Here is a 14,338-nt window from a genome sequence, read left to right on the forward strand (position 1 = left end):
ATATCATTAAGAAAGCAAAAAGTCAAATCACAAACTAGGAGAAGAGATTTTGAACCTACATAACCACAAAAATATTCTAGATATGTATCCCATATGTAGAATACATAAGAAACTTCCACAAATCAATAAGAAAGGAATAGAATACTGAATAGATAAAGAAACAAAAGATTCCACCAAAGCCAACAAAAGGATATTCAAAAGTCCTGTTAACATTTGAAAAAGTGCTCAACTTCATTAATCATCAGAGAAATGCAAAATAAACCACAATGCAATACTATTAAACACCCACTAGTAGAGCTATATAATTTAAAAGGCTGCCAATCACCTGGAGTGGAGGATGAAGAGCAAGACTAGATATCTGATGAGGATAAGATAGCAAAGATGGCTAAACTGATTGAGCAGGATTTTCATTCATATTGGACAATGCAGAGATGAACATGGAAGTCAAAAGTTGAGGCCTAGTTGAGAAAAAGCTCAGAAGACCCTCAGTAGGGTTTTTTCAAGAGGAAAGTATTTGTCAGCACCTGTATTTATTTATTTATTTTTAATTGTTTTATTGTTGTTTAATTACAGTTGTCAGCATTTCCCCCACCCCAACCAATCCACCTCCCTCCCTTGCTTCTACCGTCCCCCTTGGTTTTGTCCATGTGTCCTTTATAGCAGCCCCCCAAAACACTTCCCCCCATTGTGCCCTCCCCCCTCCTCAAGCTATTGTTAAATTGTTCTTAATTTCAATGTCTCTGGTTCTATTTTGTTCTCTTTTTTTCTTTTGTAGATTATGTTCCAGTTAAAGGTAAGATCATATGGTATTTGTTCCTCACTGCCTGGCTTATTTCACTTAGCATAATGCTCTCCAGTTCTATTCATGCTGTCCCAAAGGGTAGGAGCTCCTTCTTTCTCTCTGCTGTGTAGTACTCCATTGTGTAAATGTACCATGGTTCTTTTATCCACTCATTTACTGATGGGCACTTAGGTTGCTTCCAGCACTTGGCTATTGCAAATTGTGCTGCTGTGAATATTGGGGTGCATAGGTTCTTTTGGATTGGTGTTTCAGGGCTTTTAGGATATAATCTCAGCAGTGGAATCAGCACCTGTATTTAAAAGTGGGTTGTAAGAAAGATCCAAGATGGTGGTGGAGTAGATGGAAGCTACACTAACCTCCTCCCAGGACCAAACTGGAATTATAAGTAAATTATAGAAAAATCATCCTGAATAAAGAACTGAACACTAGCTGGAGAGAAGCCTTATAACCAAGGACTTCAGAGAAGAAACTACATCACTACAACAAGACTGATAAGAAGTGCAGAGGCACAAGAGGACTGACTGAGCTCCCACAGGTGGCAGCTGAAATTCCTGGGGGACTCCCCCTGAGAACTGTGGGCTCTAAACCCCAAGTGGACTTCCAGTCAAAATAGAGCCATAGGTAGACACACTGTGCCTCCTCACACGACCAAAAGAAGGACACAAATTTAAAAACAAAAAACAAGCCCTAGCTGGTGTAGCTCAGTGGATTGAGTGCAGGCCTGCGAACCACAGGATCATGGTTTGATTCCCAGTCAGGGCACATGCCTGGGTTTCAGGCCAGTTCCCAGTATGGGACTCATGAGAGGCAACCATGCATTGATATTTCTCTCCTTCTCTCCTTCCCTTTCTCTCTAAAGATAAATAAATAAAATCTTTGAAAAAAGAAAAACCAGAACTGACAGAAAGTCGAACTATATGGGAGTCCAACAACCAAACAGTTAAAAAAGAAACATTCATTCAGACCAGTAGGAGGAGCAGAGACAGACAGCTGGGTGGAGAGGACTTGAGGCTGGAGGACGGGGGCTGGCAAGGCGGCAGCTTTATGAGTAGTGGGGGAAGTGACTGAAAACTGGCAGAGAGGAGAGCAAGTGGCACTGATCCTTCTCAGATCCCTCCCTCACATACAGTATCACAACCCAGTAACATGGGTTGCCTAGTGAACACCTAAGGCTCTGCCCCTTATTATGTAACAGGTGCACAGAGAAAAAGAAATGGCCCAAATGAAAGAACAGATCAAAGCTCCAGAAAAAATACAACTAAGTGACAAAGAGGTGGCCAACCTATCAGATGCACAGTTCAAAACACTGGTAATCGGGATGCTCACAGGATTGGTTGAATACAGTTGCAAATTGGAGGAAAAAAATGAAGGCTATGAAAAATGAAAAAAATGGAAAATGTACAGGGGGCCAACATTGAGGGGAAGGAAACTGGGACTCAGATCAACAGTATGGAGCAGAAGGAAGAAAGAAACACACAATCAGACAAGAATGAAGAAACAAAAATTCAAAAAAATTAGGAACCTCCAGGACATCTTTACACATTCCAAAATCTGAATCATAGGAATGCCAGAAGGAGAAGAGGAAGACCAAGAAATTGATAACTTATTTGAAAACATAATGAAGGAGAACTTCCCCAATCTGGCAAAGGAAATAGACTTCCAGGAAGTCCAGGAAGCTCAGAGAGTCCCAAAGAAGTTGGAACCAAGGAGGAACACATCAAGGCACATCAACATTACATTACCCAAGATTAAAGATGAATCTTAAAAGCAGCCAGAGGAAAGGAGTTACCTACAAAGGAGTTCCCATAAGACTATCAGCTGATTTCTCAAAAGAAATCTTACAAACAAGAAGGGGCTGGAAAGAAAGTCATGAAAGGCAAGGACCTACATCCAAGATTACTCTATTCAACAAAGCTATCATTTAGAATAGAAGGGCAGATAAAGTGCTTCCCAGAAAAGGTTAAGTTAAAGGAGTTTCATCATCACCAAGCCCTTATGTAAAATGTAAAAGGGATTTAGAAGATCAAAACTATAAACAGTAAAATGACAACAAACTCACAGCTATTAACAACTAAACTTAAAAAACAAAACAAAACGAAAAACTAAGGAAACAACTAGAATGGGAACAGAACCACAGAAATGGAGATCACATGTAGGGTTATCAGTGGGGGACTGGGAGGCGGAGAGAAGGAGAAAGGTACAGGGGGGAAAGTAGCATAGAAGGTAGGTAGAAAATAGACGGGGGGGGGGGGTGGTTAAGAACAGTATAGGAAATGTAGAAGCCAAAGAACTTATATGTAAAACCCATGGACGTGAACTAAAGTGAAGGCAAATGAGGGTGGGAGGTGGTGTGCAGGGTGGATTGGAATAAAGTGGGGGAAATGGGACAAGTGTAACAGCATAATCAATAAAATATGTTAAAAAATAAATAAACCCCAAGTGGGGCTCTCTATCATAGAGCACCAAAACTATGAAAGGAACCCAAATAATACCCAGCCGTGAAATGCAGAGGGGCTTTCTTCTGCCAGGGAGAGATGACTAGAGATGCAGAGAGCCTCTTAATGGGCCAATGTACAAAATATCTATAGACAATTACCCAGAGCTCCAGCAGTGGGAGGGCAGAGCACGTCAGAGTGAGGCAAAGAAAGTCTGGGATTGGTGTGGCTGGGGAGAGAGCTAAGGGTCAGCTGCCAGGATCCCTGTGCTAATCATTCTCCATAGTGCAGAAGCCATCTTTCTCACTCCCTCCATAGGAGGAAGCAATTGTCCTACCCACAGGAATCCCTATTGCACCATCCAATGGAGCTTATGCCAGGCTGCTAAGGAGTACAGCTGAAGGCCATTTCAGTGAATAAGCTGAGCAGAAAGCCTGCAGGCAAAGGCAGAGCTCTGAGAGCTCTAAGACTTTAGCCGACCCCAGACCGAATGCGGGTAAAAGCCAGACTTGCTACACAGCTTGGTTCTTTCTGCATACACCCAGGCCCAAGAGGAAGTCACAAGTAGTGGATTGCTGATAGCTCCAAACAGATTGCCCAGGACCAGTCATAGGCAGTGTGTAACATAGGTCTGCACCAGATACTTTTCAAATCAGCCTAATACATAGAAACAAAACAAAGAGGCAGCCAAAATGGGAAGAAAAAGTAACAGGCCCCAAAAGAACAAGAGAATTCTCCAGAAAAGGAGCTAAATGAAACAGAGGAAAGCAATTTATCAGATACAGAGTTTGAAGTAAAGATTATAAGGATACTCCATAGCATGGAAAAATACACAGGAACCACAAAAAAGGACCAGTCCAAAATAAAAACTGCAATATCTGAAATAAATAATAAACTGGAAGAAATAAACAGGTTAGATGAAGCAGAGGATCAAATCAGCAATATGGAAGATGAGGTAAAAAAAAAAAACCCACCCAAACAGAGTAGCAAAAAGAAAAAAGAATTTTAAAAAATGAGGAGAGTTTAAGAAGCCTTTCAGACTACATGAAGCATAATAACATTCACATCATGGGAATACCAGAGGGAGAAGAGAGTGAGCAAAGAATCAAGATCCTATTTGAAGAAATAACCACCAAAACTTTCCTAATCTGGTGAAGGGAAAAGACACACAACTCCAGGAAGTGCAAAGTCCTAAACAAGATGGATCCAAAATACCCAAACCAAGATACGACATAATTAAAATGGCAAAGCTTAAAGACGAGGAAAGAATCTTAAAAGCCAAAAGAGAAAAGCAATTAGTTACCTACAAGGGAGCTCTCATAAGAAGGTCATCTGATTTCTTAACAGAAGAAATTGCGGCCAGAAGTGGTAGGCATGAAGCATTCAAGGTGATGAAAATCAAGGACTGACAACCAAGGATGCTTTACCCAGCAAAGCTATCATTTAAAATTAAGGGAGAAATGAAGAGCTTCTCAGACAAGAAAAAGCTAAACCAGTTTGTTACCACCAAGCCAGTATTGCAACAAATGTTAAAGGACTAGAAGGAGAAGAAGAAGAAACAGGAAGAAAGAAAGTTAAAAAATAAAATGGCAATAAATTCATATCTATTAATAATCATATTAAATGCAAATACTTTAAATGCTTCAATCAAAAGACGTAGGGTAGCTGAATGGATAAGAAAACACGAATATATATATATATCTTTTGTATATATATGTACATATGTATATATATATATGTATCTTTTGTTCTGAGGTGTGTCTTTCAGAGTCAGCATATATATATATATATGTATATATATATATATATATATATATATATATATATATATATACAGTGACTAAAAGATACACAGTGACTAAAACTAAAGGATGGAAAAAGATATTTCATGCAAATGGAAAGGGGAATAAAAAGCTGGGGTAGCAATACTTATATCTGACAATACAAACTTTAACAGCAAGATTAGAGTAAGAGACAAAGAAGGACACTACATAATGAAAAAGTTAACAATCCATGAAGAGAATATAACCCTAGTAAACATTTATGACCCCAACATAGGAGCATCTAAATATGTAAAGCAAATCTTGATGGACATAAAAAAATAGATAAACAAAAATAGTCATCATTGGGGATTTTACCACCACATCGACTTCAATGGATAGATCTTCCAAAAGAAAATCACAGGGAGACAGTGGCCTTAAATGACACACTAGCTTAAATGGATTTCATTGATATATTCAGGGCATTTTATGCCCAAAGCAGCACAATATACCTATTTTTTAGTACACTTGGAATGATCCCTAGGATAGACCATATCTTAGGACACAAAACAAGTCTCAATTAATTTAAGAAGATTGAAATCATATCAAGTATCTTCTCTGACAAAAGTGTTATTAAACTAGAAATCAGTCACACACAAAAACCCTGAAATATACACAAAGACATGAAAGCTAAATGTAACATTATTGAACAATGAATGGGTCAACAAGGAGATCAAGGAAGAAGTCAAAAGATACCTTGAAACAGATGAAAATGAGAACACAACAACCCAAATCTGTGGAACACATGAACAGCAGTCCTAAGAGGGAAATTCATAGCATTACAGGCCTAACTCAAAATGAAAGAAAAACCTCCAAAAACAACAATCTTACTTTACACTTAAAGGAACTTGAAAAAGAAAAAACAACAAAGCCCAAAGTGAGTTGAAGGAAGGAAATAATAAAGATCAGAGCAGAAATAAATAAAATAGGGTCTAAAAATGATACAGAAGATCAATTAATCCAAGAACTGGTTCTTTGGAAAGATAAACAAGACTGAGAAACGCTTAACTACACTGATCAAGGAAAAAAGAGAAAGGACTCAAATTTTAAAAATCTGAAAGAAATGAAAAGAGTAGAAATAACAACTGACACCAAAGGAATACAAAGGACTGTAAGAAAATTATGTATTATGAACAACTATATGTCAACAAACTGGACATCCTGAACAAAATAGGTAAATAGCTAGAAACATACAACCTTCCAAAACTAAATCAGAAAGAATCAGAGAAACTGAATAAACAAATTAAACCCAGTGAAATTGAAGAAGTAATTTTAAAAAACTCCCAATAAACAAAAGCCATGGACCAAATAGCTTAACAGGTGAACTTTACTAGACATTCCAAGAAGAACTAATGTTCGGAACCACCCTGCTTGGTTTGGGGAGCTGTAGACCTCCCATGGACAAGGCTGAGTGAGGGACCTCCAGACTGTGAGCCACTAAGGAGACAAAGCTTATGTCCCCGGCAGGAACACTGCTTCTGCTTCATCCATCTCTGGCCCCCAACACTAAGTCAGTTAGTCAACAATGGGTAAGACCCCTCAGAGGAGGGGCAACCTAAGACAGACACAACCACTTGGGAGACCTTCAAGGAAGGACTTGAGGGGCTGCAGCAAAAAGGGGGTGATGGACCCTTACCCCCCTGGCTTTGACAGAGCCTGAGTCCTCAGTCTGTCTGCAAGAAGTTTCCAAGAATTGCTTGGCTATCTGCCTCCTTGCCTGACTTAAGCCTGAAAACAGTGACTGAGGGTGGTGCAGCCCTGTGCTGGAAATGGTGGGCTCCTTGGGTAATTAGGGCTGAGAAAGGATGTGTGAAATCCTGTGAAACCTGCTTTGCTAAGAGGGCTCTTAATTAAATGATAAAGGCCTAAGCAGAAAATGAGTTTGTTTTCCCAAAGTTCTGTAGCCTTTTAGCTGATAGACTCTGACTTAGAAGAAGCCCTAATAGTTCTTTGTATGCTATCTACTGTTTACTGCTGACAATGATTAATAAGTTGTACCTGAACTCCTGTGCAAATAAATAAATAAATAAATAAAAACCTGTTTAGGCAAGGGTCAGTGCGCTCTTCCCTTGAGAGGGTGGCCAGGCCGTTCTGAGGTGCTCCCCACTTGAGGGAGTAGCCATGCCATCCCTTTTCCTCCACAGGACTTGGTAGTCCGTGCGAATTTGTCTTGATTTTCCATCCATAACTCCATGGGCACTGCTGGCCAGTGTGCACATCAAACTAACACCTCTCTTCAAACCATTCCAGAAAATTCAAGACTCCCAAGCTCATTTTACAAAGCCAACATTATTCTAATTCCAAAATCAGATAAAGACATGACAAAGACAGAAATTATAGGCCAATATCCCTAATGAACATAGATGCTAAAATTATCAACAAATATTAGCAAATCAAATATGGCAATAGATAAAAAAAGATCATACGCTATGAACAACTGAGATTTATTCTGGGAATACAAGGTTAGTACAATATTTGCAAGTCAATAATTGTGATACACCACATAAACAAAATGAAGGATAAAAACCACATGATTATACCAATAGATACAGAAAAACCATTTGATAAAATGCAATACCAATTTGTTATAACAACTCTCAAAAGAGTGGAAATAGAGGGAATATATCAGAACATAATAAAGGTTATACATGACAAACCCACTGCCAGCATCATACTCAATGGGCAACAAGTACAGGTGTCCCCCTTAAGATTGGGAACAAGACAAAAATGTCTGTTTTACCTCTTTTATTTAACATAGTACTAGAAGTCCTAGCCATAGCAATCAAACAAGAAGAAAAAATAAAAGGCATTCAAATTGGAAAGGAATAAATAAAACTGTCATTATTTGCAAATGACATAATACTGTACATAGAGAGCCCTAAAAATTCCACCAAGAAACTACTAGAGCTGATAAATGAATTCAGTAAAGTAGCAGGATACAAAATCAAATCCAGAAAGCAGCTGCATTGTTACATGTCAATAATGAACTATCAGGAAAAAAAATTAAGAAAACAGTCCCAGTCACAAGTACTTCAAAAAGAATAAAATACCTAGGAATATATCTAACAAAGGTTACAAAAGACATGCTTAGAAAATTATAAGATGCTGAAGAAAGAAACTGAAGAAGATACAAATAAGTAAAAACACACACTGTGCTCATGGATAGGAAGAATTAACATCATTAAAATGTCCACACTAGCCAAAGTAATCTATAGAGTTAATGCAATTCCTATCAAGACTCCAATGATATATTTTACAAAACTAGAATAAATATTTCAAAAATTTACACGAAACCACAAACTGCCCTTAATAGCAACTGATCTTGAGGAAGAAGAACGAAGTTGGAGAAATTTACTACCTAATATCAAGCCATACTATAAGGCTATAGTAATCAAAACAGCCTGGCAATGGCATTAAAACAAACATATAGATCAATGGAACAGAATAGAGAGCTCAGAAATAAACCCACACCTTTACAGTCAATTAATATTTGACAGAGGAAGGAAGCACATACAACGGGTTAAAGACAGTTCATTCAATAAATGGTATTGGGGAAATTGGACAGATATATGCAGAAAAAAATGAAACTAGACCACTTTCTTACACTACACACAGGAATAAATTAATAAAGACTTAAGTGTCAGACTTAAAACCAGAAAAACCCTAAAGAAAATATAGACAGTAAAATCTTGGATATTGCCTGTCCCATATTCTGATATGTCTCCTCAGGCAAGAAATACAAAAGATAAAATAAACAAATGGGACTGCACCAAACTAAAAAGTTTTTGCACAGCAAAAACACATCAACAAAAGAAAAAGACAACCCACTGAATGGGAGAATATATTCACCAATACACTTGATAAGGGGTTAATGTCCAAAAGTTATAAAGAACTTATAAAAAATACTCCCCCCCCAAAAAAACCAGCCCAATTAAAAATGAGCAAAGGACCTGAATAGACACTTCTCCAAAGAGGAATAAAAATGGCCAATAGATATTTGAAAAGGTGCTCAATATCACACATTATCAGAGAAATAGAAATTAAAACCACAATGAAATATCATCTCACATCTGTCAAAATGGCTACCATCAATAAATCAAGAGAGGAGAGAGGGGAGGAAATTTTAGGGGAAAGGGGAAGAGTTTACAGGAACAAGTATAAAGGACACATGCACAAAAACTAGGGGGGGTGGAAACAGGAGGGAGGTGGGGAAGGCTGGGGGATTGGGCTTGGATGGGAGTAAAAGACAGAAAACTGTACTTGAACAGTTAAAATTAAAATTAATGAATGAATGAATCAACCAGTCAATCAAGAACAAGTGCTGGTGAACATATGGAGAAAGGAGAACACTTTTGCACTACTGGTGGAAATGCAGATTGGTGCAGCCACTGTGGAAATCAGTATGGAGATAACTAAAAAAATTAAAAATGAAAGTGCCTTATGGCCCAGCAATTCTACTTTTGGGAATTTATCTGAAGAAATCTGAAACACTATGAAAGAACATAAGCACCCCTGTGTTCATTGCAACATCATTTACAATCACCAAGATTTGGAAGCAGCCTAAGTGCCCATCGGTAGATGAGTGGATAAAACTACTACGGAACATTTACACAATGGAATACTACTCAGCCATAAAAAGAAAGAAAATTTTACCTCTTGAGACAGGATGGATGGACCTGGAGAACATTATGTTAAGTGAAATACATCAGTCAGAGAAATACAAATACCATGTGATATCACTCATATGTGGAATATAATGAATGAACTGAACTAACAAGTAAAATAAAGACAGATTTATCAACAGAGAACAGGCTGACAGCTCTGTGGGTAAGAGTTAGCAGACAGAGCAATTGGGCAAAAGGGGAAAAGGACCCATGGACATGGACAACAATAGGGTGATTGTGAGGGGCAGGGGTTATAAGTGGGTAAATAGCAGTGGAAAAATACAACAAAAATAAATTTAAAAAAGAAAAGACTGCTAATTTCAAATATTTCCAAGGACATGAAACTGAAAATTTGCATTCACTGGTGGTATGTAGGTAAATTTGGAAAACTGTTTGGTATTTTCTACTAAGGTTGAATATACAATTACTATATTGGCAATCTATTGCTGCATAACAGCAGTATTGTTCTAGTAGGTTAAAACAGCAAACATAATTTTTCTCACACTGTGCATCCAGAATTTGACAGTAACTTATTTGTATGTCTCAGGTTCTCTTATGAATTTACAGTTAAGATATCAGCAACTCAAAAGCTTGACTTCGAAAATTTCCTCTCAAGATGGCTCGCTCATATGACTGTTAGAAGGAGGACTCAGTTCCTTACTGTGTCGTCCTCTTCATAAGACTGAATGTCCTCATGAGATTGCAGCTGGCTTCCCCAGAGTGGGCAAGGAAGAAGCAGTAATGCCTTTTATGACCTAGTCTTGGAGGTAACACAGTGTCACTTCTGCTATTCTATACATTATGAGTGAGTCACTAAATCTAGCCTACACTTGAGGATCATGGATTTAGGTTCCCCCTCTTGAAGGGAGGATGGCAAAGAATTTATGGACATATATTAAAATTACCATACATGCTCTATGACCAATCAATTTGACCCTGAGTTATAGCAGCAAAAATGAGGGTTACCTGTCCTACATGGCTGCTTGGTGGTAATGTCCTGAAATTCACTCCCATCCGATGGCTGTGGTATCCATAACCATACCATGGATATGTTAAGGTACCATGGATATGTTATGCTCTCCTGGTGAAGAAGCCAGAAAAGGGAAGTTACCCATCTCAGGACCCTGGGCTTTGGAGTAGAGACTCTCCTACTCTGTCACTTGACGGAACGGCAAAGTAGTTGCCAAAGAGAAGCTCAGATAGGAAATGTGTTGGAGAATGTTCTATTTAGGGACTACCCTGGGGAATGCCCTATTTGGTAACAAACCCTTTAACTATCTTTTCAACTCTTGTTATACATTAGAACCCCCTGGGAACTTTTAAAAAATACTGCTTCCTGGGCCTCTCCATAGACTAATTGAATCACACCGTCCAGAGTGGGCTGGAAAGAACTAGATATTCTGAGCTTTACTGAGCTTTACGGAGATGTAAAGGACTGAGATGTGCAAGGACTGAGCTCATTATCTCAGAGCAGTCTAAACAGCAAACTGGGTATTGCCACCAGAGGAAGAAACACCAGAGAGAAAAACAAATACCTCTGATGGAAGTAGAAGTTCAGGCTCTCCTTCTTTGTTTCAGTGACTTCTCCATGGCTCCAGCCTCAGGAAAGCAGGCCCCATCTGCCCCCAGTTACTCTCCTTATAATAAAATATTGAGAGAACCAGATTCTTAGGCCATGTCTGACAAGTGTAGTTAAAGTACCTTGGTTTCATGCATGATTTTAGCAAACATAGAATCTCATCCAGTTTCCCATTTGGCAGATAAAACATTCTCGGCCCAGAGTGGCTTATATAATGCCACACTGGATACCAGTGGAAATGTCCTGGCACAGACACACCTGGTCTGATTCCATACCTGCTGCTCATTCTTGTTTGTTTAAAAGCATTTTTGATTACAAAATATGCCAAAGATACAGAAAAGCACCTAAAATAGTATGATCAGCACCACTTATACCACTTAAATGTAACTGATTCCACATTTTTAGTGTATTTGCTTTAGGTATTTAAAAAAATAAATGGTACAGATTCAGCTAATGTCTCTACCGACCCATTCCTCTCCTCTTTCTTCTCAGGAGGAAAGACACTCCAAGACTGGTGAAGCCCACTTTCCTGAATGTGTTCATACTTTGTTCTACATATACCTGTATCTTTCATAATACTATATAACACTGTTTTTTGTCATAACATTTAATAAGTTTCTGTAAATAGTAACTTTTAACCTCTTTACTGAATATATGTTTATTATACTTATCTATGGTATAGATCTAGTTAATCCATTTTAACAGTGGCATATTATTTCATACCATTGATAAGCCCCATGTTGTTTATTCTTCTTAATGGAAAGTTGTTTCCAAGTTTTGAACAAATTGCTTTGCAATGAACATCCTTGCACATGTAAGTGTTTGCACAGAGTGACAATTTCTATAGAGTGCAGACCTAGAAAGAAAATTGCAAGGTCCTAGGATATGTGCACCTTCAATTTTATGAGGTTTTGTCAAACCGTTCGCCAAAATAAAGAGGATTTACACCTCTTACATCTTTACCAGCACTTGGTGGGCTCACTTTTACATCTTAACCAATTTGCTAAATGTGAACTATTATTTATTGTTTTAAATTTATGATTTCTGATTATAACTCATGTTGGGAATCTTTTTAAAATATATATTTTATTGATTATGATATTACAGTTATCCCATTGTTCTCCCTTCACTCCCCTCCACCCTGCACACTGCCTCCCATCCACATTCTCCCCGCCCCCGCCCCTTTAATTCATGTCCATGGGTCATACATATAAGGTCTTTGGCTTCTACATTTCCCATACTATTCTTACACTCCCCCTGTCTATTTTCTACCTACCATTTATGCTACTTATTCTCTGTACCTTTTCCCCTTTTCTCCCCCTCCAACTCCCCTGTTGCTAACCCTCCATGTGATCTCCATTTCTATGGTTCTGCTCCTGTACTAGTTGTTTGCTTAGTTTGTTTTTGTTTTTGTTTTAGGTGTGGTTGTTAATAACTGTGAGTTTGCTGTCATTTTACTGTATGTATTTTTTATCTTCTTTTCTTAGATAAATCCTTTTAACATTTCATATAATAAGGGCTTGGTGATGATGAACTTCTTTAACTTGACCTTATCTGAGAAGTACTTTATCTGCCCTTCCATTCTAAATGAAAGCTTTGCTGGATAGAGCAATCTTGGATGTAGGTCCTTGCCTTTCATGACTTGGAATACTTCTTTCCAGCCCCTTCTTGCCTGTAAGTTCTCCTTTGAGAAATCAGCTGACAGTCTTATGGGAACTCCTTTGTAGGTAACTCTCTCTTTTCATCTTGTTGCTTTTAAGATTCTCTCCTTATCTTTAATCTTGGGTAATGTAATTATGATGTGCCTTGGTGTGTGCTTCCTTGGGCCCAACTTCTTTGGGACTCTCTGAGCTTCCTGGACTTCCTGGAAGTCTATTTCCTTTGCCAGATTAGGAAAGTTCTCCTTCATTATTTGTTAAAAATTTTCAATTTCTTGCTCTTTCTCTGCTCCTTCCAGTACCCCTATAATTCAGATGTTGGCATGTTTAAAGATGTCCTGGAGGTTCCTAAGCCTCTCCTCATTTTTTTGAATTCTTGTTTCTTCATTCTTTTCTGATTGGGTGTTTCTTTCTTCCTTCTGCTTCAAACTGTTGATTTGAGTCCCAGTCTCCTTCCCATCACTTCCCATTGGTTCCCTGTACATTTTCCTCTATTTCACTTAGTGTAGCCTTTATTTTTTCATCTAATTTTCCACTAAGTTCAATCAATCCTGTGAGCATCCTGATTACCAGTATTTTGAACTGTGCATCTGATAGGTTGGCTACCTCTTCATCACTTAGTTGTATTTTTTCTGGAGCTTTGATCTGTTCTTTCATTTGGACCATTTTTTTTGTCTTGACATGCCTGTTATGTAATAAGGGGCAGAGCCTTAGGTATTCACCTGGGCAGGGTAACCCACGTTGCTGGGTTCTGACACTGTATGTGGGGCAGGGGCCCAAGAGGGAACAATGGCACTTGCTCCTGATTGAGAATCTTTTAATATGCTTAATAATGAATCAGATTTTCTCTTTTGTGAACTGCCTCTTCATCTCCCTTACTGTTGAGTTGTATCCCACTTACATTTTAAGAGGTTTTTAAAAAATATATACTGGTTATAGTTTTCTGCTTTTTAAATGCACAAAAATATCTTTTTCTAGTGTGCTTGTTTTTTCATTTTGTATATGTTGTATTTTTTATGGAACTTTAAAATTTAATATAGTCTTATATATGCCTTCCTTAATAAATTATTCTATTTTGTTTAAGAATTCACTCTTTTCTTCAAGGCCATGTGAGTATTCTACAATATATTCTCTTAAAAGGTTGATACTTTTGCTTTTAACATTTAGATTATAATCAGTTTTAAATTTTATTTGTGATATAAAGAAAAGATATAGGCATGACTCCTTTTATTGTGCTTTACTTTGTTGTGCTTCACAGATGCTGTGTTTTTTACAAATCAAAGGCAAAACTCACCACCAGCAAAAAGATTATGACTCAGTTGATTGTAATACTTGCTTTACTGCAGTGGGCTGAAGCCAAACTTACAATGTCTCTGAGGT

Source organism: Sturnira hondurensis, unplaced genomic scaffold (genome assembly GCF_014824575.4).
Source record: "Sturnira hondurensis isolate 20B ecotype Veracruz unplaced genomic scaffold, ASM1482457v3 Scaffold0007222, whole genome shotgun sequence".
In the NCBI taxonomy this organism is placed as follows: Eukaryota; Metazoa; Chordata; class Mammalia; order Chiroptera; family Phyllostomidae; genus Sturnira; species Sturnira hondurensis.